This window comes from Elephantulus edwardii, unplaced genomic scaffold, assembly GCF_000299155.1.
Source record: "Elephantulus edwardii isolate Elephantulus edwardi_28Jun2011 unplaced genomic scaffold, EleEdw1.0 scaffold00064, whole genome shotgun sequence".
NCBI lineage: Eukaryota > Metazoa > Chordata > Mammalia > Macroscelidea > Macroscelididae > Elephantulus > Elephantulus edwardii.
The window spans coordinates 13,609,190-13,630,626 of NW_006399814.1; the positions used below are offsets into that span (position 1 = coordinate 13,609,190).

The window sequence follows — 21,437 nt, forward strand, 5'->3', positions numbered from 1 at the left end:
ACATAACAACAACAATGTTAAAATGTTTCTGTGTGTTTCATCCTGACTGTAAAATTTTGTTACTTAAGTCTTCTTTTTCCTTCCCCCTCTTTAAAGCACTTAGAAAACATGAATAAGATTTGATTTGCCTTTCAAGTTATTATACCAATTATTCGAGAGTCCTAAGGGTAAATAAGGATTAAATGACCAATGCCTGTGTGTTCATAGATTTTAAAGCAATTATAGCAAATGTGGATTTTGTGAAATTATTGTTTTATGTAGAAAGGCTGAAGTTGAAATAGCTTCAAGGAGTTTACCACTTTACAAATGTAGATAAAAAGAAATGTAGCCGGATGGAGTGACTTTTTTATAAGAGTTAAGTATGGTGGAATGTGGCCTAGAATACCAATGACATTCTGAATTCTGATGAAATAATTCTGAAAGATACAATTTATTAGACTTCTAAACTACAACTCTTTCCCATTGCCTCTCCCTACCTTGCCCCCACTTCGTGGTGTTGTTAAATAGGGTTGACCCTGACATCTGACAACACAATGTTCTCAGCCATGAACAATCTTTTACGGTCATTAGAATGTTTGTCTCAATCCATCTCATAAGGGTTCCCCTCATTTTCACTGACCCTCTACTTTGCCAAACATAGTATTCTTTTTTAGCAATAGCACTTTCCTAATCTTATTTTTTCCACTTCTTTGTGATTTGAGTGAAAGTTAATGAAGCAAATTAATTTCTTTCAGTTAATCATACATATTTTGTTCTGTAACATAAATCCCAATACCCACAATGTTATCTATTGCACTTTCCCCACTTCCTCCTCCCTATAATTACTTTTTTAAAATTTTCTACTAGTTTATTTACAAAATTTGAATACATTGTTTTCAAGAATAAATTCTTTAAAATTTCCCTCATTCCCCCCACCAATCAAATTGTCCAACCCCATGATTAATCCCTACCTCTTCCCCGAACATCCTCATCTCTCTGCTTCCAACCTCCCCCACCCCTCTTGGATCCTTATACTCATTCTACAATATGGTTATTCTATAATGGTTTTATCCAATATTATCCTTGTGAGATGGAGTTAGTTCACTCAGCATAATGCTCTCCAGTTCCTCCCAAGTTAGATAATAATTTACAAAATCATTGCTCCTATGTGCTGCGTAGTATTCCTTTATGTGAATGTACCATAATTTCTCAATCCATTAGTTTGTGGTCGGACATTTGGGCTGTTTGCATGTTCCTGCAATGATGAATACTGCTATGAAAATTGGTGTACAAGTCTTCATTTGTACCTCAGTTCTCATTCTTTCAGGATATAGTTCAAGTAGTAGAACAGCTGAGTCATACGGAATTTCAATGTTCAGCTTTTTGAGGAAGTGCCAAACTGCCTTCCAGAGTGGTTGTACCATTTTATAATCCCATCAACAATGTATAAGAGTTCATTTCTCACCACATCCTCTCCAACATTTATTACTTCCTGTCCTGTTAAACTTTGTCGCTGTTACTAAAGTGAGATGGTACCTCAATATGGTTTTGATTTGCGTCTTTCTTATTGCCAGTGATTTGGAGCATTTCTTCATGTGTCTGTTGGCCATTCAGATATCTTCCTCTGTGAAAATTCTTTCCATGTTTTTTGCCCATTTTGTAATTGGATTATCAGTCTTTTTTTTTTTTTTTTGTGGAGGCCCAGGAGTATTCTGTAAACTTTTGTTGTAAGACTCTTGTCTGAGTTATTATCAAATGTATGTTCCCAGTCTGTAGGTTTTCCCTCCCTGTAATTCTAAATACCATTAATCTTTCTATAGCTCTCTGTCTTCCCATTCTTGTTTAATATTCTGTTGAGCATCCTTTTATTGGCTATTGTCCTTTTCTTTACTCATCTTTGTGTCTTTTGTTTCTTTACAAACTTCTTATTCCCTCTCCCTTCACTCCCTGGAAACCACAGGAGAATCATTCTATCTATGTATAAACCTTTTTAGCCTTCTGCAGTTGTGGTCTTATACTTTGTCCTGTCATGACTGACTTATTTCACTTAGCTTTTGTGTGCACATTTTCTGGCCAGTAGGAAATCAATATTGGTGTAATTTTATATTTTAAAGAATCAGGAAAGTAGTGGATACTAGCCCTAGATAGCTCCTTTTCTATTTTTTATTTTTTTAGTAAATTAAGTTTTAATTGCGATTTTTAACAGACATTTACAGAAAAGTTGACTTTTCATTCATTCGTTGTACATTTTCCTCCCTCTACCTCCCTTCCCTCCCAGTTCACTTTAAAAAAAAAAAATCATTTTTGTACAATTTCCTCCCTATTCACTTTTCAGTTCCACTTAGCAATGTACCTCTTATTCTGGATTGTTGTCATATAATACATGATCATATATACCTTTTAAATTGTTCTTCATCTGTTCCATGATGTTCAGTATCTATCCACTCTCTTCCTATTCTCCCAACCCTCCATGTCAATCCTGCTTTTTAACAGTGGTGTTATGCTATGTCTATCTTTTTTTTTTTTTTTAAGAGAATGAAGCCTTTATTTCCTTGTTTCACACAAAGCTGGCAGAGTTGGTGGGTTTTTGGTTTTTAGTCAAAGACACCAAATCCCATATCCTCTCTGACTCTTCCGACTCTTCCTTTGTTTCCACCTTGGCTGGGGCCGCAGCAGCAGGAGCAGCTGCAGTAGTGGCAGCGGCCGCAGGGGCAGCAGTCACAAATGCAGATGGATCAGCCAGGAATGCCTTGACCTTTTCAGCCAATGGGAAGGTGTAGTCAGTCTCCACAGACAAAGCCAGGACCCGCTTATACCCATTGATGATGGAATGTGGTATTGAGGCCACAGTTGGGTAACCAATCTGCAGACAGACGCTGGCAACATTGCGGACACCCCCCAGGAAGCGGGTATGCAGGGTCTCCTCTGTGATGTTAAGCACTTCAGGATTGTAGATGCTGCCGTTGTCAAACACCTGCTGGATGATCAGCCCGAAGGAGAAGGGAGAGATGTTCAGCATGTTCAGCAGGGTGGCCTCGCTGGCTCCCACCTTGTCTCCAGTCTTAATCAGCTGCACATCACTCAGAATTTCAATGGTGCCTCTGGATATCTTAGTGGTGATGCCCAAAGCCTGGAAGAAGGAGGTCTTCTCGGGGCCCAGACCAGTGTTCTGGGCTGGCATGGTAACCTCACACGGAGCAATGGCACCAGCACGGGCAGCAGCCGGCACCTTGTTGGCCAGCAGCATGTCCCTGATCTCTGTGAGATCCTCTTTGGTGAACACAAACCCCACGTTCCCCCGGATGTGCGGCAGCAGCTTCTCCAAGGCCGGGTTGATGTCCAGGTGGCCCCGGATGGCCTTGCGCATCATGGTGTTCTTGCCCATCAGAACCACAGCCTTCCCGCGGAGGGACATGCGGATCTGCTGCATCTGCTTGGAGCCGACATTGTCTACACCCACGATGAAGCATTTCGGATAATCATCCAGAAGTTGAATGATTTTAAGGAAGTAGTTGGACTTCCAGGTCGCCCTGTCTTCCCTGGGCATCACTGCGGTGTGTCAGGGATTGCCACGCAGGGTTTAAAGACGATGTCACTCCCACGAGGACGCCTGGAGAGAGAGGGCTATGTCTATCCTTTTGTGACATATATTTCACTCAGCATAATGTCCTCCAGGGTCAGCCATGTTGTGTAATATTTTACAAATTCCTTGTTTTTAAGTGCTGTGTAGTATTCCATTGTATGAATATACCATAGTTTTTCTATTCATTCGTTTGTTGATGGACGCTTGGGTTGTTTCCATCTCTTTGCTATTGTAAATAACATAGCAATAAATATGGGTGTGCATATATCTGTTTGGGTGACAGTTCTGATTTCTTTAGATTATATTCCCAGTAGCATAATTGCGGGGTCAAATGGTTTCTCTATTTCCAAATTTTTGAGAAAGTGCCAAACTTCCTTCTGTAGTAGTTGTACCATTTTACATTCCCATCAGCAGAGAATAAGGGTTCTAGTTTTCCCACAATCTCGCCAGCATTTGTTCTTGACTATTCTGTTGAACTTAGCTATTGTTGCTGGGGTGAGATGGTGCAACAATAGCTATCACATAGTTGTTTTGATTTGCATTCCTCTGATAGCTAGGGATTTTGAACATTTCTTCATGTGTTTGTTAGCCATCTGAATGTCTTCTTTTGTGAAATGTCTCTTCATATCCTGTGCCCATTTTGCAATTGAATTGTTTACTTTTTCTTGTTGAGGTGCTGGAGTATTCAATAAATTTTAGATATGTGTCCCTTATATTTTCCCCAGTTTGTGGTTTTCCTTCTTACCCTATTAGAGAGGGTTTTTTTTTTATATATATACATAGGGATTTGAGTCTTAGAAGGTCATATTGGTATAATCTTTCCTGGTTATAGGTTTTTGGTTGTTTTTTTTTTTTTTTGAGATTGTAATGAAAGTTTATAGAGAACTTGGATTTCCATTCAACCATTGTTGCACATTTTCCACCCTGCCTACCTCCCTAGTTTGCTTTTCTCTTTGAAAAAAAAATATTTCATTGTTGTATAATTCCCCCCCAATAATATATTCCTTTTAAGCATTTCTATTATGTGTTTCAATGCAGTGTACATTATTTATCCCCTGTTTTCTTATCCTCCAACACCCATGCCAGTGCTGTTTTATAACAGGTGGCATTATGTAGTATTTGTCTTTTTGTGACTGAGATATTTCACTCAACATAATGTCCTCCATCGCAACCCATTTTGTATAGTATTTCATGAGTTCCTTGTTTTTCAGTGCTATATAGTATTCCATTGTGTGAATGTACCACAGCTTCTCTATCCATTCATTGGTTGATGGGCAATTGGGTTGTTTCCAATTATTTACTATTGTGAACAACACAGCAATAAACGTGGGTGTGCATACATCTGTTAGAGTGGCAATTCTGGTTTCTTTAGGGTATTTTCCCAGTAGTGGAATTTCTGGGTCAAATGGTATTTCTATTAATAGCTTTTTGAAAAAAACGTCATACTGGCTTCCATAGTGGTTGCACCAATTTTACACTCCCACCAACAGTGAAGAAGGGTTCCAGTTTCTCCACAACCTCTCCAGCATTTGTTCTTTGCTGCTTTGTTGAATTTTGCTATTGTCACTTCACAGGAGAAGACATTTAAATGGTGAACAAACACATAAAGAAATGTCAAAAATCTCTATCTCACCCCAGTGGTTCTAGGTTTCTCAGTATACTTGGAAGACTGATCATATTGTGGATTAGGGCTTCTAGAGTTCTTCTAAGTTTTTCTCTAATGAAGTTTATAGTCTTCGGTTTTACTCCTATGTCCTTGATCCACCTCGAGTTGGTTTTTGTGTATGGTGTAAGGTGTGAGTCTGAGTTTTCTACAGATGGTTTTCCAATTTTACCAACGTTATTTGCTAAACAGGCTGTTGTTTCCCCACTTAACTGATTTTTTTCCTCATTGTCAAAAATCAGTTGACCATCGGTAAATGATCTGATTTCTGGTTTCTCAATTCTATTCTGTTGATCTGTCTGTTACTGTACCAGTACCATGTTGTCTTGACCACCATGGCTGTTTAGTAGGATTTGAAATTGGAGTGAGATGCCTCCTACCTCATTTCTCTTTTTCAGGACCGTTTTGCCTGTTTGGGTCTCTTTCCATTCCAGATAAAATTGGATATTGCCAAATAGCTTCTTAAAATCTAGACACTGACTAGAGAGTCTTTCCCTTGGGCCTTGGGAGCTAAATAGTATTTTACCAATCTACTTGGACCTTTGGGATCAAATGATTACCTTTACAAAGTCTCCTAATCCCTCATGCAACTTGCTGAAGTTTTTATAAGTTCTCTGACCTATACTGTCTAGTAATTTATGAAATAACTATAAGTTAAATATAAGCATTATTTCCTTTTTATATTGTTAGTAGCATATACCTTTGTCCTTATGAACCAGAAATATACTTTAAAGTTAGGCACTGTGTTTCAGTGTTTGCAAACTCTCTCATGGGAAAGTCTTTGAGAAAAAATAAGTAAGGAACATCAACTAACCCAAAGGGTATTCCCCTCCTCTCTAAACTTGGGAATCAACAGAATAGAGTCCTGATCTGGTTAACTGAGCCTTCCTTCTTTCCACAAGTGGCTTCAAATTGCAGACATGAGCACTCCTGTTGTGGCTGAAGCAACTTTAAATTTATTTTGTCTTTTAAAATTTTTGTTGAAAATAAACATATATACATAGAAGAACATATACCAAGCTTGAAACTTCTAGCCTTGATAACATCCTTCAGGTTGTACACCATCTTCACCTTCCTTTCCGGAAGACTTCTCTCTCATTAACATAAGCTCATGCCTCTGTTTTGTCTTTCCTGTTTCAGGTTGGTGTTGCCAATTCCCAAATAGATAAATTTTTTAAAAGAGCACAATAAAAATTGTTTCATTATAGCATAGTCCTTAAATGCACCCTGGCTTTTATCTGCATTGGCTCAAAAAACCTCAACTCATTGCCATCAAGTCGGGCCTGGTTTATAGCTGACTCTTCATTGGCTTTCCAAGGCTATAAATCACATGGTAGGAAATCGCTCACCTTTCTCCAGTGGAGCTGCTGGGGGCTAAGCTTTGGTTAACAGCTCAACTCCCTGCAGGATCCAGTTTGCTAAGTAGTTAAATGTTGGCCTCTGACTCCTGGTGATGCAGGACACAGTGAAATGAAATGCTGTGGAGTCCTATGCCATCCTCATGATTAGCTCTCCCCACAGCCCACAATTGACTCCACCTCACACCCCACGATTGGTTCACCCCAAAATTGGCTCTGAATTTGACTGTTGGGTTTTCATTGACTGAAATTTGCCAGCCAACTGCTGGGAAATTCACTGATTGAATTTGATAGCCAACTGTCTTCCTACTTTGTCTTAGTCCAGAATCTCTTCTGAAACTCGTTCAGTGTCATAGCCACACGCAGATTTCCACAGCCAGACAGATGAAGAGATGCAATGACTGGGAACTGAACACCAATCTCAAAACTGCATAGAAAGTGGGAATTCTGTCACTGAATCACCAAAGCCTCATGAGTAATTAAGACTGAGTATTTTTTTTTCTTATTAAGTGCTAGTGTTCTCACATATCTTACTAAGTTTAGGGTATTAAGCTCTCTTCTTCCTAGTAAAGTTCTCCCCCACCATCACCCCCTCTCCATGCTGCCCCAGGCTCTCCTTTGAAGCTCATTGTTTACTATACAACTCTTATTCTGGACTCCTGTCATGCCAATAATACCTAATCATATATTCCTTTTAAATAGTTCTTTCCATCATCTGTTTCAATGCTGTGTACATTATTCATCCCCTCTTTTCTTAGTTTCCTCCCTACCCCTATATCAGTCCTGTTTTATAAGAGTGGCATTATGCAGTATTTGTCCTTTTGTGCCTGAGATATTTTACTCAGCATAATGTCCTCCATCATCACCCATTTTGTATACTATTTCATGAGTTCTTTGTTTTTCAGTGCTGCATAATATTCCATGATGTGAATATACCATAGCTTCTCTATCGATTCATTTGTTGATGGACACTTGTTTCCAACTCTTTGCTTTTGTGAACAAAGCAGCAGTAAACATGAGTGTGCATATATATCTGCTTGAGTGGCAGTTCTGGTTTCTTTAGGGTATATTCCCAGTAGTGGAATTGCTGAGTCAAATGGTACTTCTGTTTCACCTTTTTGAGAACGCACCATACAGCCTTCCACAGTTGTTGCACCATTTTACACCCCTCCCCCCAAGAGTGAATAGGGTTCGTTTCTTCGCAATCTTGCCAACATTTGTTGTTTCCTGCTCCGTAAATTTTGTCATTCTTACTGGGGTGAGATGATATCACATAGTTGTTTTGATTTGTATCTCTCTTAGGGGTAGGGATGTTAAACATTTCTTCATGTATTTGTTCACCATCTGAATGTCTTCTTTGGTAGTGTCTGTTCATATCCTGAATGAATGAACTTTTTTTCGAAAGAAAAATGCAAACGGGGTGGGGGGTGAGGGGAGACAGGGAGGAAAATGTGCAATGATGTATGAAATGGAAATCCAAACTTTTGATAAACTTTCATTTTAAAAAAGATGAAAGGAGGTAAGTTTGGATTGTGAGTTTACTTCTAAGATTGTAAAATTGCCTTATTTTAAAAAATATCATTCAAATTAATGTTCCCCAAAAGTGATACTAAAATACTGATCTTTTAAGGAAAAAAAAAACATAAACAATGGCATGTCTGTCCACTCTTGGCCTCATTCTACTTGCAAGTGCAAGAGCACACAGAAAGCAAACTCCATTCCCCAATCGGGGATCAGGCAAGGTATCTGGCATTTTTTTAAGCATATCAACGTCCAGGGGAGCATGCATTTCTTATTTTCTATAGTATCACCCCTCCTAGGAATTCAGTGTTTTATCAAAGAGGATGAAATTCTATGGAATAAATCCGAGCAAGAGACTGTAACTGTCCTCTCATCAGATCAAAGCACTCGATCTAGGGCCTCAGTTGGTAATGGGAGTGGGCTGCCTCCTCTGAGCCCAGAAGCTTGGCCAGGGCTCTCTGCTGATTCTTCTGTGCCATTGGCTATGAGGTTTAAAAAAAATTTTCTCATGCAAAAAGTGGGAGAACATAACCTTCCTTCAGCAGGTGCACGAGTATGTCATAATTTTCAAGGTGAAAGATGAAGTGCTCCGAGGTCCCAGGGGTACTGGGTAAACTTGTTCCATCTCCAGAGTCTGTGTGGGCTGTCAACTGCTGCAGTGCCGCTGGGACTTCAAGGAGCTTGCAGCTGCCCTGGGGATTTTGTTACAGCGCTGATTGTGATGCAGTATATCCACAGTGGGTCTGCATTTGTTATCAGTGCCACATGATAGGAATACCATATTCATTGAGGACACTGGGCAGAAGGGTCCTGGAGGCATCCTCTTCCCTCGCCGTGCACAGACCCAAGATGGAGAAGCCCGGTTGGTGATTAACAACTTTCTGTTTTTAACTCTTGCCAGCATGATACCAACTACAGTCAGGGAAAGGAGAAAGAGAGATGTGCACACTCCAGCCATGCTGGGGAAAGAACTCAATGAGACTGTTACAGGGCTGGAAGTGGAGGCTTCAGGAGCAGATAGGTGAGGGGAAGGTGAATTGAAGTAACTGGGGTTCTAGAGTCATTTGTACCTATTTTTAAGCAGGGTTGACAGGTACTTAGTTCTCTGGAGCTAAGATACTCTACTGGCTTATCTTTAAAAAATAAGCTGTGGTGTCAATTCTGGTTTATGGCAGCCTGACGTGTTGTTCAGTAGAACAGTGCTCCGCAGCATGTCTGGGAGCTTGTAGATATGCCAGGTCTTTTCGCTGAGGATATCCCTCTGAATAGATTTGAACCACCTACCATTTGATGAGTAGGCATACAATTATCTGTTTGTGTCAGCCCAGGAATCCTGCACCCTGAGGGGAGGCCCACTGCCTGTGTTCCAGTAGCCTGACAACATCCACCTACCACTACCACCACCACCATGCCACCTATACTGGTGTTTTGTCAGATCTCTGCATCAGGACCCCGCCCACTTGGTTTAGTGACTGCGCTGCTGGGCAGATAATTTATTTTGGAACTTTATTTCTTTTACCTTTAGAGATAGGAAGATACCGTCTTTGTTCTCCGTGCTGAGAATTTCTCATCTGTCACCACTCCTGGAAAGCCCATCCACTCTGTCCCAGTTACCATGACTGTGTGTGCCCTTTCCTATTCTGAGTTCACAGTTGGTGCTTTAATTGGCCCTTGAAAAATTCTGTGACCCAGGAAAATGAGCATTTACCAGAGTTCATAGAAAACTGTTCTTTTTCTTCCTCTTAATTTAGCATTTAATCATCAAAATCTTTTATTTATGCCTCTGCTACTCAATGGTCTGTGCTCCTCTAGGAAACTTCCCACCCCTGCAATCAGGACATGAGGCCATGCGTTAAAAATGGGGCTCAGATTCTGATTTTTCAGGGAGTAGGCAGCATTGGCCCTGCCAAGCCCCAATCATCTGCTTGATTTATCCTCTATGACTTATGCCTTATCTCTCTTGCCTTCCATTTCAGAGAGTGGTAAATGTCATGTTGGTGTTAGACAAACTCTAACAGGCCTCGTGGGTGTGGCCTCTGCTTTTCTGTCCTGCCAAGACAGAGCCTTTGTCATTCTGCCTCCACTGCTGTGAACCGTGCTGTGGGGCTTCTGAGCCTTGTCTTGTCATGTGTAGTGGGTGAGTCTGACCCAGAAATGCAGGCCTGTGATGATCCGGGCACTCTGATGACACCTGAGGAAGCTGCATTGGGACCTGTATGGGCTGGCGATGGGTGAAGAAGGCCACACTGAAGCTGCCTATGCTGAACCTGGGTGTCCACATGAATTTCATCTTGCAGATCTCCCTTGAGTCAGGAAGATCTGGACCAATGAAAAAGAAAGCAGTCTCTCTCCTCTTGGAATTCTGTATCTAATGTCGTCAAGTTTTTTATTTTTCTAAGGTAAACAGTGGATATTCTCATTTAACACTTCATCTTGATAGAATGGCAAGCTGACCCTGGGGACCAGTAATTCCTAGCCCCATGCTGTGTTCAGATGTTTCAAGTACTATAGTGAAATCTAGGAAATAAAATTAACCTTTCTTCGGTTTAATTTTAAGATCTATCTTCCTGATAGCACTACTGGGCTTGGTAGGGGGTGGTAACAAGGACCCCAGCCACTAATGGATCCCTGCAGGGTGGAGAACAGAATAAATTCCAGGGTTGGCAGTGGAGCTCGGCTGGTGGTTTATTGAGCTATACCCCAAGGGATGGTGTCACCGAGTCGGGTTCTGGAGAAAGTCCTGCAGGAAGAGCTGTACTGTAATGAGGTTAGGCAGGAATGGAGGGTGGAGAAGGGTTGAAAGAGGAAAACTGTAAGTTCAATCACTAAGGTGGGAACACACCTGGAATGTGGTAAGTGCAAATGACCACTCTTTATGATGACCATCTCTGTTTCTTTAAAACTATGTTGACTCCAAAAGCATTTCACTGTGTGGGTCATAACAATCTATGACTAACATTGAGAAGCATGAGAATCTCAGAACACTTCAATAAAGATACTGCTCTGGATGTGCTCACCAGGTTGTGCCAAGAAATCTGGAGGACAACTACCTGACCAATTGACTGGAAGAGATCCATATTTATTCCCATTCCAAAAAAAAAGGTTACCTGACAGAGTGTGGAAATAATCATACAATATCACTCATAAGCAAAATCCTGCTGAAGATTATCCAGAAATGACTGGAATAGTGCACTGACAGAGAACTACCAGAAATACAAGCTGGGTTTAGAAGAAACCATGGCACTAGAGAAATTATAGACAATGTCAGATGGATCTTGGCAGAAAGCAAAGAGTACCAGAGGGATATCTGTGTTTCATTGACTATGCAAAGGCTTTTGACTGTGTGGATTACAATAAATTGTGGTTAACCTTGAGGAAAATGGGAATCCCAGAACACCTGATTGTGTTTATGCAAAACCTATAATTGAACCACAAAGCAGTCCTCAGAATAGAGCAAGGAAAAACTGCATGGTTCGAAATTAGGAAAGGAGTTTCACGGATGCATCTTGTCTCCATACATTTTCTATATGCAGAACAGATCATTTGGGAAGCAGGGCTTTGTGAGGAGGAATGTGGCATCAAGATTGGAGGAAGACTCAACAACAACCTACGTTATGCAGATGACACAGCCTTGTTTGATGAAACTGAGGAGAACCTGAAGTGCTTGATGCAGAAGGTCAAGGACTGTAGACTGAAGCTCCACATCAAGAAGACAAAGATTCTCACTGCTGGGCTGATTGGTAACACCATGATAGATGGAGAAGAGATTGATGTTGTTAACAGTTAAGCTTGGTTCTACAATTAATACTCTTGGCACAAGTAGTCAAGAAATCAAAAGATGAATTGCATTAGGTAAATCTGCTGTCAGGGACCTTTCCAAAGTACTGAGAAGCAACGATGTCAGTCTGGAGACTAAGGTATGCCTGATCCAGGCCATGATCTTCTCAATTACATGCTATGAATTAGGGAAATGGACAATGACTAAAGATAACAGAAGAAGAATTGGTGCCATTGAGTTGTGGTGCTAGACATGAGTCTTGAACATAACATGGACCACCAAGAAAACAAATAGGTCTGTCTTGGAGAGGAAGAAACCAAGTTTCTCCATGGAGGCTAGGATTTTGAAGCTCCATCTCACATAGTGTGGGCATGTGGTCAGGGGAGACTTATCCTTCAAGAAGGACATCATGGTTGTAAGAGTGGAGGGACAGCACTGAAGAGGAAGACCCTGGATGAGATGGATTGATACAATAACTGGGGAAGTTGGAGTAGGAATGTCAGAATCAGTGAGACTGGGTCAGGACAGGGAAAGGTTCAGAGCTGTCGTACATAGATTTACTATGGGTCGCAGGTGACTCAACAGCACATGACAACAATGTAAAATACATACCTAGACCAAGAAACTGTTGTCTGAATGGAGAAAAGGAATAGTGCATGGTTTAAAATCAGTAAGAGTGTGCATCAGAAATGTATCCTTTCTTCATATCTATCCAGCTGAGCAAATAATTCATGAAGGTGGACTCTTTGATGTAGAATATCAATCCTGATGCCATATTCTTCAACAGCCTGTGTTATGCAGATGACACAATCCTGCTTGCTGAATTGGAATAGAACCTGAAATGCTTGCTACAGAAGATTAAAGACTACATCCTCATATATGGATCACATCTTAACATAAAGAAAACAGAGGGTCCTCACTATTGGGCCAATAGACAACATTATGATGGATAGAGGATTGAAGTTTCAATGATTTCATATTGCATGGATCAACCATCAACATCCTTGGTACCAGCAGTCAGGAGATCAGGAGATAGATTGCTTTGGGGAAGTCTGTTTTCAGTGAACTTTCCAAAATACTGAAAAGCAATGATATCAGTATGAAGACTAAAGTGTACCTAATTCAGGCCATGATCTTTTCAATCACTTGCAGTGTATCTGAAAGGTAGGCAATGAATAAGGATTATAGAAGAAGAATTGATATCTTTGAGTTGTGGTGTTGAAGAGAACTGAACTCGTGGACTACCAAAAGAACAAACAGGTATGTGTTGGGAAAAGTGCTGCCAGAGTGCTTCATGTAGGCAAAGAATGGCAAAGCTCCACCTCTCATACTCTGAGCATGTTGCTTAGAGAGACTATTACTTGGAAAGGTACATCATGCTTGGGAAAGTGGAGGGAGGGTCAGCAAAAGAGAAGCTCTCCAATGAAATGGGTTGGCACAGTGACTGACACAACAGGTGCTAGCATATTTGAAATGATGAAATGGCACATGGTTCAGGTCTATGTTCATAGGGTTGCTATGAGTCTTACTCAACTTGATAGCACCTAACAACAGCAGCAGCAATGCAGTCCAGGGCAAAGTGTGCTAATGTGTTTACTCATGGCCAAGACTTAGAAGATAGCCCAATACAGTGAGAACTCAACAACCCCATAGCTTCTGCAGACCTTCTAACACAACTTTTAGAGGCACAACTGCTAAAAGCCTACTTCTTTTAAGATGAGCACTTCATATACTCTCTATTAAGCACTGGGCGTTTAGCTGACTCAGCACTGTTCTGTGAACTATAAGTGGTCAGATTTCTTTTGTGGGTTTCCTTTTCCTCCTCTGGAAGCTAAGAAGGTTGGCCAATTAAGTCTCTTTCAGGGCTTCACGTTGTCGAAATTCTGTGACTGATGGCTGTACCCATTTAAAACTTGTGAAAAATTATCAGAATGCCATTTCCTATCTGCTCTATGTGTCTGACTAGCAGATGTGAAATCTGAAGGTTATGCTCCATTGTGGGTTCTCCCTTTGGGAAAGGAAAGCAGTTGAGTTTCCTATCACTTAACCCAGAAATGGAACCATATGGTATGTATTTTACCAAAAGCATTGCTCTCCATCCTTCAGTGCAGGCCTGGGATCAAAGATTGTTCCACGACACAGTATGTGCTGTTGTCTCAGACCCTCTGGTGGCCTGCTGGATCTGGAGAAAGGAGAAGGAATTGATCAGGACTGGAAAGTGCAGCTGCTACTTTTATTCAGCTTTAACCAGGGTTAAATATTCATTGTGTGCTAGGATCTATGCTCATTTTAAAGAAGTGATTCCCAAGTGGTTTTTTGAATTTCAGAGCAGAAAAATATCTTGGTTTTTATAAGTATGAGAATTTAAGACAAAACCTAAGCTAACATTTAGAATACTTATGGGAGCTCTGGGGTGGCTTGGTAGTAAGAAGCTGCGCTGCAATACCAAAGACATGCGGTTTGAATCCACCAGATCTGTGGGAAATGGATGGGCATTGTCCTCCTGCGAAACTGCCTCTGAAAACTTGCAGTAGGGTCAGTTATGAGTTGGTTCAGACTCAACAACACACAACAACTTCACCCTGTTGTTGTTAGGTGCCATTGAGTCACCTGTGACCCAGAGTGACCCTATGAAGCAACCATATATAGTGACCAGCTCTGAAGCCTGTCCTGTCTTAAGCCATTCTTCCTGACTCTGACACATCTATTCCCATTGTCCTAGTTACTGTGTCAATTCATCTCTTTCAGGGTCTTCCTCTCCTACACTGTCCCTTCACCCTTCCAAGTATGATATCCTTCTCCAAGGACCAGTCCCTCCTGGCCACATGGTCAAAGTATGTGTGATGGAGCTTCAAAATTCTAGCCTCCAAGGAGAAACTTGATGTCAACTGCAAGCGCTTCAAGTCCTCCTTAGTTTCAGCAAAACAAGGTTGTATCATCTGCATAACACAGGTTATTGATAAGTCTTCCTCAAATTCTGATGCCATATTCCTTCTCATAAAGACCAGCTTTCTGAATGATCTCTTCCGTACATAGATTGAAAAAGTGTGGAGACAGGATGCATCCCTGACACACTCCCTTTCTGATTTTGAAACATGCGGTGTTTTTGTGCCCCGTTCTGAGGACTGCTTCCTGGTCCAAGTTTAGGTTTTGCATAAGCACAATCCAGTGTTCTGGGATTCCTATTTTCCTCAAGGTTAGCCACAATTTGTTGTGATCCACGTAGTCAAATGCCATTGTATAGTCAATGAAACACAGACATTCCTTTGGTACAGTTTGCTTTCTGCCAAGATCCATCTGACATTGATCATAATGTCTCTGTCACAATCTCTACTATACTCAGCTTGTATTTCTGGTAGTTGTCTGTCAATGTACTGTTCCAGTTGTTTCTGGATGATCTTCAGCAGGGTTTTGTGAGTGTGTGAGATTAGTGATCAATAATTTCCATACTCTTTCAAGTCACCTTTTTTTTGGAATGTGAATAAATGTGGATCTCTTGCATTCAGTTGGCCAGGTACTTGTCCTCCTGATTTCTTGGCACAATCTGGTGAGCATGTCCAGGGCAGCATCTGTTTGTTGATATGTCAAATGGTATTCCATCAGTTCCTGGGACTTTATTTTTTGCCAAGTCCTTCGGGGCAGTTTGAACTTCCTCCTTCATCACCATTGCCTCTTGCTCATAGGTTGATTATTGAAATTCTTCTGTGTCAGCCAACTCTTTTTGGTACAGTGACCGTATATACTCATCCCATCTTGTTTTAATACTTCCTGGATCATTCATCCCATAGCATCCTTAAGTATTACGACTCAAAGCTAGAATTTGTTCTTTATTTACTTTAGCTTAAGAAATGCTGAGCGAGTTCAGCCCTTTTGATTTTCTGACTCCAGCTCCTTGCACATTTCATTGTAATATGTTGCCTTGTCTTCCTGAGCTGCCATTGAACTCTTCTATTCAGCTTCTTAACTTCTTGCTCCCACCCACCCCAACCCCCCTTTACTTTAGCTTCTCGGCGCTCTAGTGCAATATCGAGTCTCTTCTGGCATCCATTTTGGTCTTTGTCTGTCTTTGTAAGGGCCTTTTGCATTCTTCATGGACAATACCTTATCTTCCCACAGCTCATCTGGTCTTTAGTTCATTAGTATTCAAGGCCTCAAGCCTGTTCCTGAGTTGGTTTTTAAATTTAGAGTGGAGTAGACTCGATCAAATTTTGATTCTTGTGGATATGATTTGACCTTCTTTAGCTTTAATTTGAACTTGAATATAAGTAGTTGATTGTCTGTTCCACAATCAGCACCAAGTCTAGTTTTTACTGCTGATATTAAACTTCTCCAATGATTCCTTCCACAGATGTATTGATATATGTATATATTATGTTTTATGATATATATTAGATTTATATGTAATATGTGTGTATGTGTACATATATGTGTATTTATAATCCCAACACCTAGGTTCAGTTTTGTTCTTCCTGGTGTTAGCCTTGATTTTATAGCAGAAAGACTCAACTCTAAGTTGGGGAAAATAAATGCACACCTAGAAAGAGGCCCTTTTCAAGGGTTGATTTTAAAGGGAAAATGGGAGCAGTGGTCCTTCATTTATTTCAGAGTTTGAATGCCCAAATGCTATTTGTTTACTCCTCACATGAAAATGACCACCCACTGCTGTTTTGATTGGTGATCCTGATAAAAGAGTTCCTCATTTGACTCCTACTTATGAATAAGAAAGAAGACTCTTGGGAATAGTTTGTAGCAAGCTGTGCTGCTAATCCAAAAACTGTCTCTCCAGTGATTGAATCCATTTAAAGTTTTGAGTAAGAGAGATGAGCAGTCTACTCCCATTTTCCTTTATAGCCTGGGAAATCCATTGGAAGGTTGCTGTGAGTTGAACTGTCTAAATAGCAGTGAGTTATGAATAAGAAAACTCCATAATGCATTTTCTTGGCTAGAATAAAAATGGAGGCCGAGTGGGCTTTCCCTAAACTTCAAGGTGCTTTCAGCTTCACTCTGCGTGAAGTGGGTTGGGGCAGTTGCTGTCATCAGTAGCTGGTGGTGATGAGGGTCTGGTGTTGGTTCAGAGACTCTCTCTCACCAGTGGCATGTTCTGAGAAGGCACCAGACTAATTCTTGCTGCTGCATCTAATGAAGATGGAAGCTCTGGTATCTTGTTTTGTTGTGTGCGATCAAGTTAGAACCAACTCATAGTTGACTCTCTAGTGGGTTTTCAGAGGCAGTAAATTGCACAGAAAGGAGATTGCCTATCATTGTTCCACGGAGAAGCTGATGACTTGGCAGTGCAGTTCCTTACCACTAAGCCTAGTTCCATACCACTCTCACATCTTAGTGGTAAAGAGTTGTGATGCTGACTCAAAGGCTCATGATTCAAACCCATTAGCTGCTCCTTGGGAGAAGGATGGGCAGCCTCCTCCCCTGCAGTTTATTGTCTCTGAAGGTCAGCTATGATGAAGTTCCAACTCAACAGAACATAACGCCAATTACAACATCTAAAGAAAATTCCCTAGTTTTTCATTTTCTTAGAGTTTTAAGAGCGCCTGGTCTCGAAACCAAAATCCTTCTGGAGGTCTTAGAGAGTATATCTGCCAATGTTACTTCCATTGATATATTTTAAAATTTGAGGTTTTGTGCTAATTTGGGTCTGGATTTTGTGTTTGTGCATTTTTATCTGTGTGGGTGTTTATGCATGACGGAAGGAAGTCATTCTCCTATTTCTGCAATAGTCCTTTCAGGCAACACCACCATTCATCAGTGAGCTTGCAGCGTATGGCGTATGGAGTGGCTTAAGGAACCACCTCTACACTATATCAGACCGTCTGTGAGGGCCTAGCAGCCCCTGGCCCAGCATCAGAGGTGACAGACGCTGATGTGACACCCCAAATGTCAGCCCAGCAAGGGGCCAGGACGCTGAAGCAGAACAACTTGCTTCTCTGCTAGGATTTATTTTAAACTCCGTTCCATCTCTGTTCTTATGACAACACATCTCACCCTGCTAGGGCTGAAAATCTTCTGCTTTTTGATGACTTGGTTGGTGTGTGGGGAGAACTGGCGTAGGCAGGCTGCTCCAGGCAGCACTCTGGAGAATGGCTGCTGTCCTGTCCCCAGAACCCAGTTAACTCTGGCTCAATTTTCTCTACAATCGCACTCTCTCTACCATATGGGCTTTAAAACCAGATTGTCAACTCTCATTATTTATGTGATAGTTTTAAGTCTCAGGAACACAGAATTAGTGAATATAGGCCGCCCTGCTTCAGTTGGGAATATGTGTAATGCCCTGCACATTACATATATGTGACTGCCATGCTCCATGAGCTTACATTAGGGGTTGTGCCCTCTTCTCTTATCCGCATGGTTAGGTGTCAAAGACTTGATCATGTTATGAAAATTTGAGTTACTCAAAAACGCAAGATGGCCACATTAAATCACAAAATAGAGCATAACTACATAATTACATAACTGCCCAATTGAACCGTTTCATAAGTGACTAAACCACTAAGAATCATGGCCCAGCCACGATGACTCATAATCTTAACCATCACAGTCAGCACTGCTCTTGCCTATCAGCTGAGCTTCCATTACTTCCAGACAGGTGCGATTAATGTGCAGAATAGTTGGGAAGCAGGCATTTCTTACTATGGTCATACATGTAAAATGTTAGAGAACAAGATAGGAAGTACAGCCTTGTTATATACAGGTGTTTAGTGAGGTTTCCTGGGATAAAACAGGTAAAGGCTCTGCTGCTTAACTGAAAGGTTGGTGGTTCAAACCCATCCAGTTTCTTTTCAGGAAAAATACTTTGCAGTCTGATTCTGTATAGACTACAGCCAGGAAAAACTTTTGGAACAATTTTATCCTTGACACAAGGCGCCATTGTGTGTTAGAATATGCTGTGTAGATGGTCACGATAATAGCAGGCACATTTACAAATATGGGTCCCACAAATAATAGTAGCTGGCTCATACTGTTAGGACAGTAGCCAGAGTAAGTCATTCAGCCCTGTCTGAATTGCTTCTTAAAAATCCTCAAATCAGAGTCTAGACACCTGTGTTTCTTCTAACTAGCTATATATCTGAGGAAAGTCACTTACCCTCTCTGACCTTCAGGGGAGTCATAAATAAAATGCAAACAGTATTGTTAGTTCGGAGTTGGCAAAATGACTCATGCACATGTCGTACTTGGCCCCAGCTATCTCTGTCACATGACAAGCATTTCAGATACCAAAAATATGGCACCCCAGAGAATGAAGTATAAACTCACACAAATGCAGAACGCTCCACTGGGTTTAGAGTTTTCAATGTCAGCAAAAATAGTGGCTCCAGGGAGGATTACTATCAACTTACTCTATGAGGGGAGGAAGAGCCCCAGGTGGTGGGAACAGAAACTCTAATTAAATAGATATAAAACTCAGGATGACTTTTCCCAACTCTAGTCAAGACAAAGAAACCCTGCTGGTGCAGTGACTAAAGTGGTTGGCTGTGAACCAAGAATTCAGTGGTTCAAACCCACCAGTTACTCCACAGGAAAAACATGTGACTGTCTGCTTCCATCACAATGACAGCCTCGGAAGCTCTGTAAAAGCAGGTCTACTCTTTTCTGTAGGGTCACTGTGATTCAGGTTCAACTTGCTAACAGTGAGTCTGGCACCGAGTCTTAAAACAATTGGGTTGAAAGTTTGCATGCATTGCTCTGTCATTTAAAATTTGCTCCACAAATAAAGAAAGCAGAACTCCTTTCCCATTCCTTCTGTTTTTAGCCTTGCATTTAAATCATGCTTGAAGCCATCTGTATAATAAAGGCCTCAGACTTCTGTGTTTCTGCTGATGCCACATTTTGAATGTCCATTTCACAAGACAGACTTTCATGTGGAAATGCTGGATGATGTCAAATCTAGAGGAAGCCCACTAGGTGGACCTCTAATTGGAGTGGTTCTGAAATATACCCCACTGTTCCTCTCCTCCCTCCTTTGCTCTCTATGTGGCTGTTGTTACAGATGCTACTGTTTTGACTTGAGCATTTGGCTGTGAAAAAATGTGGTTTTCTGCCTAATGACTGAAAAGTTCATACTCAGGCAGAATGACTGAGGATTGTGTCTTTGTGACCCAAAGAAGAACATACTTTTGACCTTATCAGAACACCGTGTAGCCACCAAGAGCATGGTTGTCTTGTCCAACTGAGGCATTATGCCGTTTTAAAACTAAATAGTAAATGTGCATTGAGCTTAAAGTTGAAGTAAAATGACATTTGCGATTCCAACCTTGGGCCAGAGAAAGGCAGTGGAGCAGCTGATTGTTGCTGAATGGACAGATTCTGAATTGGAAGTAAACAGTCTGTATTAGTTGATCTTTTCTAATTTGCTTAAAGTGAGTAAGTTTTCAAATTTAACTATTAATATTAGGTATGTTCATTGAGTAATAAGGAAGTTGTACCTGCTTCCTGCATTCTCCCATCCCCTGGTCCCAGGGCAAGATGTTCTCACAGTCTAGACATTTTCCTCCCTGCAGGGATGTAGATGATGACCGATGTAGTGTTTAGGTCTGTCCTGGACCATGACTCAGCAGCTTTGGAGCTTTTGACCAAGGCTCTTTTGCAGGAGAGAATTGTGAATCAGAGGAACCTGGGTTCTTGGAGTGCCATGGTGCAGGATGGATGGTGCTGATAACAGGAACCTACTACTGTCCAGAACTCAGAGTAACAACCAGAGCTCTGCTCTGTCTCCTTCCCTCCTCTAGAATTTGTCCCCCAAGAGCAGGGTCTGTACCTTTCTGGATTATAGTTTCTAGGGTGCTTTTATCCATTGTGCCTACGTCTTTCTTGTAGGCTTAGTGAGTTCCAAGTCCCGCAGAGAAGACTGTCAGGAGGATGTCACTGCTCCTTCTATGCTGTCTCATTTGCCACAGGCACTAAACTGTGTGATCCCAGTGCCCCAAACAGCCATCCTTTTATTATGTGCCATCAAGTCACCAGTGAAACCTCTGGTATTTTACTTGAGAGTCCCACCATGAGTCAAGTGTCTGTCCTGGTTCATTTGATTGTAGCCAGTTATTCAGTGATGATTAGGCGTGAAAACAATTTTCTAGGCATGCTGGCTCAAATGAAATTATCTGTGATTCATTATATATTCTAATAAAAACGTGTATCAAGTTTAAACTTAAAATCCACTCAAAACAGTTCTTCTTTTGTTGCAAAAAATAGATGGTCATGAGCTGTATTCTACAGGAAAATCCGGTATGTGGGCTGATAGCTCACCATGGGAGGTGAGAAAGTAGAAAGAATAATCACAAACAGAGCTTTAAGACATCACCTCTATACCAGAGCATGGTGAGCAATTAATATGGTACAAAATGTGCTCAGCAGTGTGGGCCAGGCTGTGGGTGACGTGAGAGCTTGAGGAAGAGAAGTGCTGGTAGGAAGTAGAATTAAGAACCTCTTGGAGGGAGGGAGGATAGCTAAGAGATAGAAAAGGGAGGTTACAGAGAAAGGAATGTGACTGCTATATGGTGCCACTGTTGTAGAATGAGGCTGACATTGGGGTGGGGGTAAGAC

At 41.2% G+C, this 21,437-nt stretch overlaps 1 protein-coding gene and 1 pseudogene across 1 annotated transcript in view; one reads left to right on the plus strand and one right to left on the minus strand.

Annotated features, from left to right (window-relative positions):
* Positions 1-21,437, plus strand: part of FSTL4 (follistatin-like 4) — a 628,064-nt gene that overhangs the window by 8,589 nt on the left and 598,038 nt on the right. The window lies entirely within an intron of this gene.
* Positions 2,574-3,526, minus strand: LOC102858759 (annotated as a pseudogene).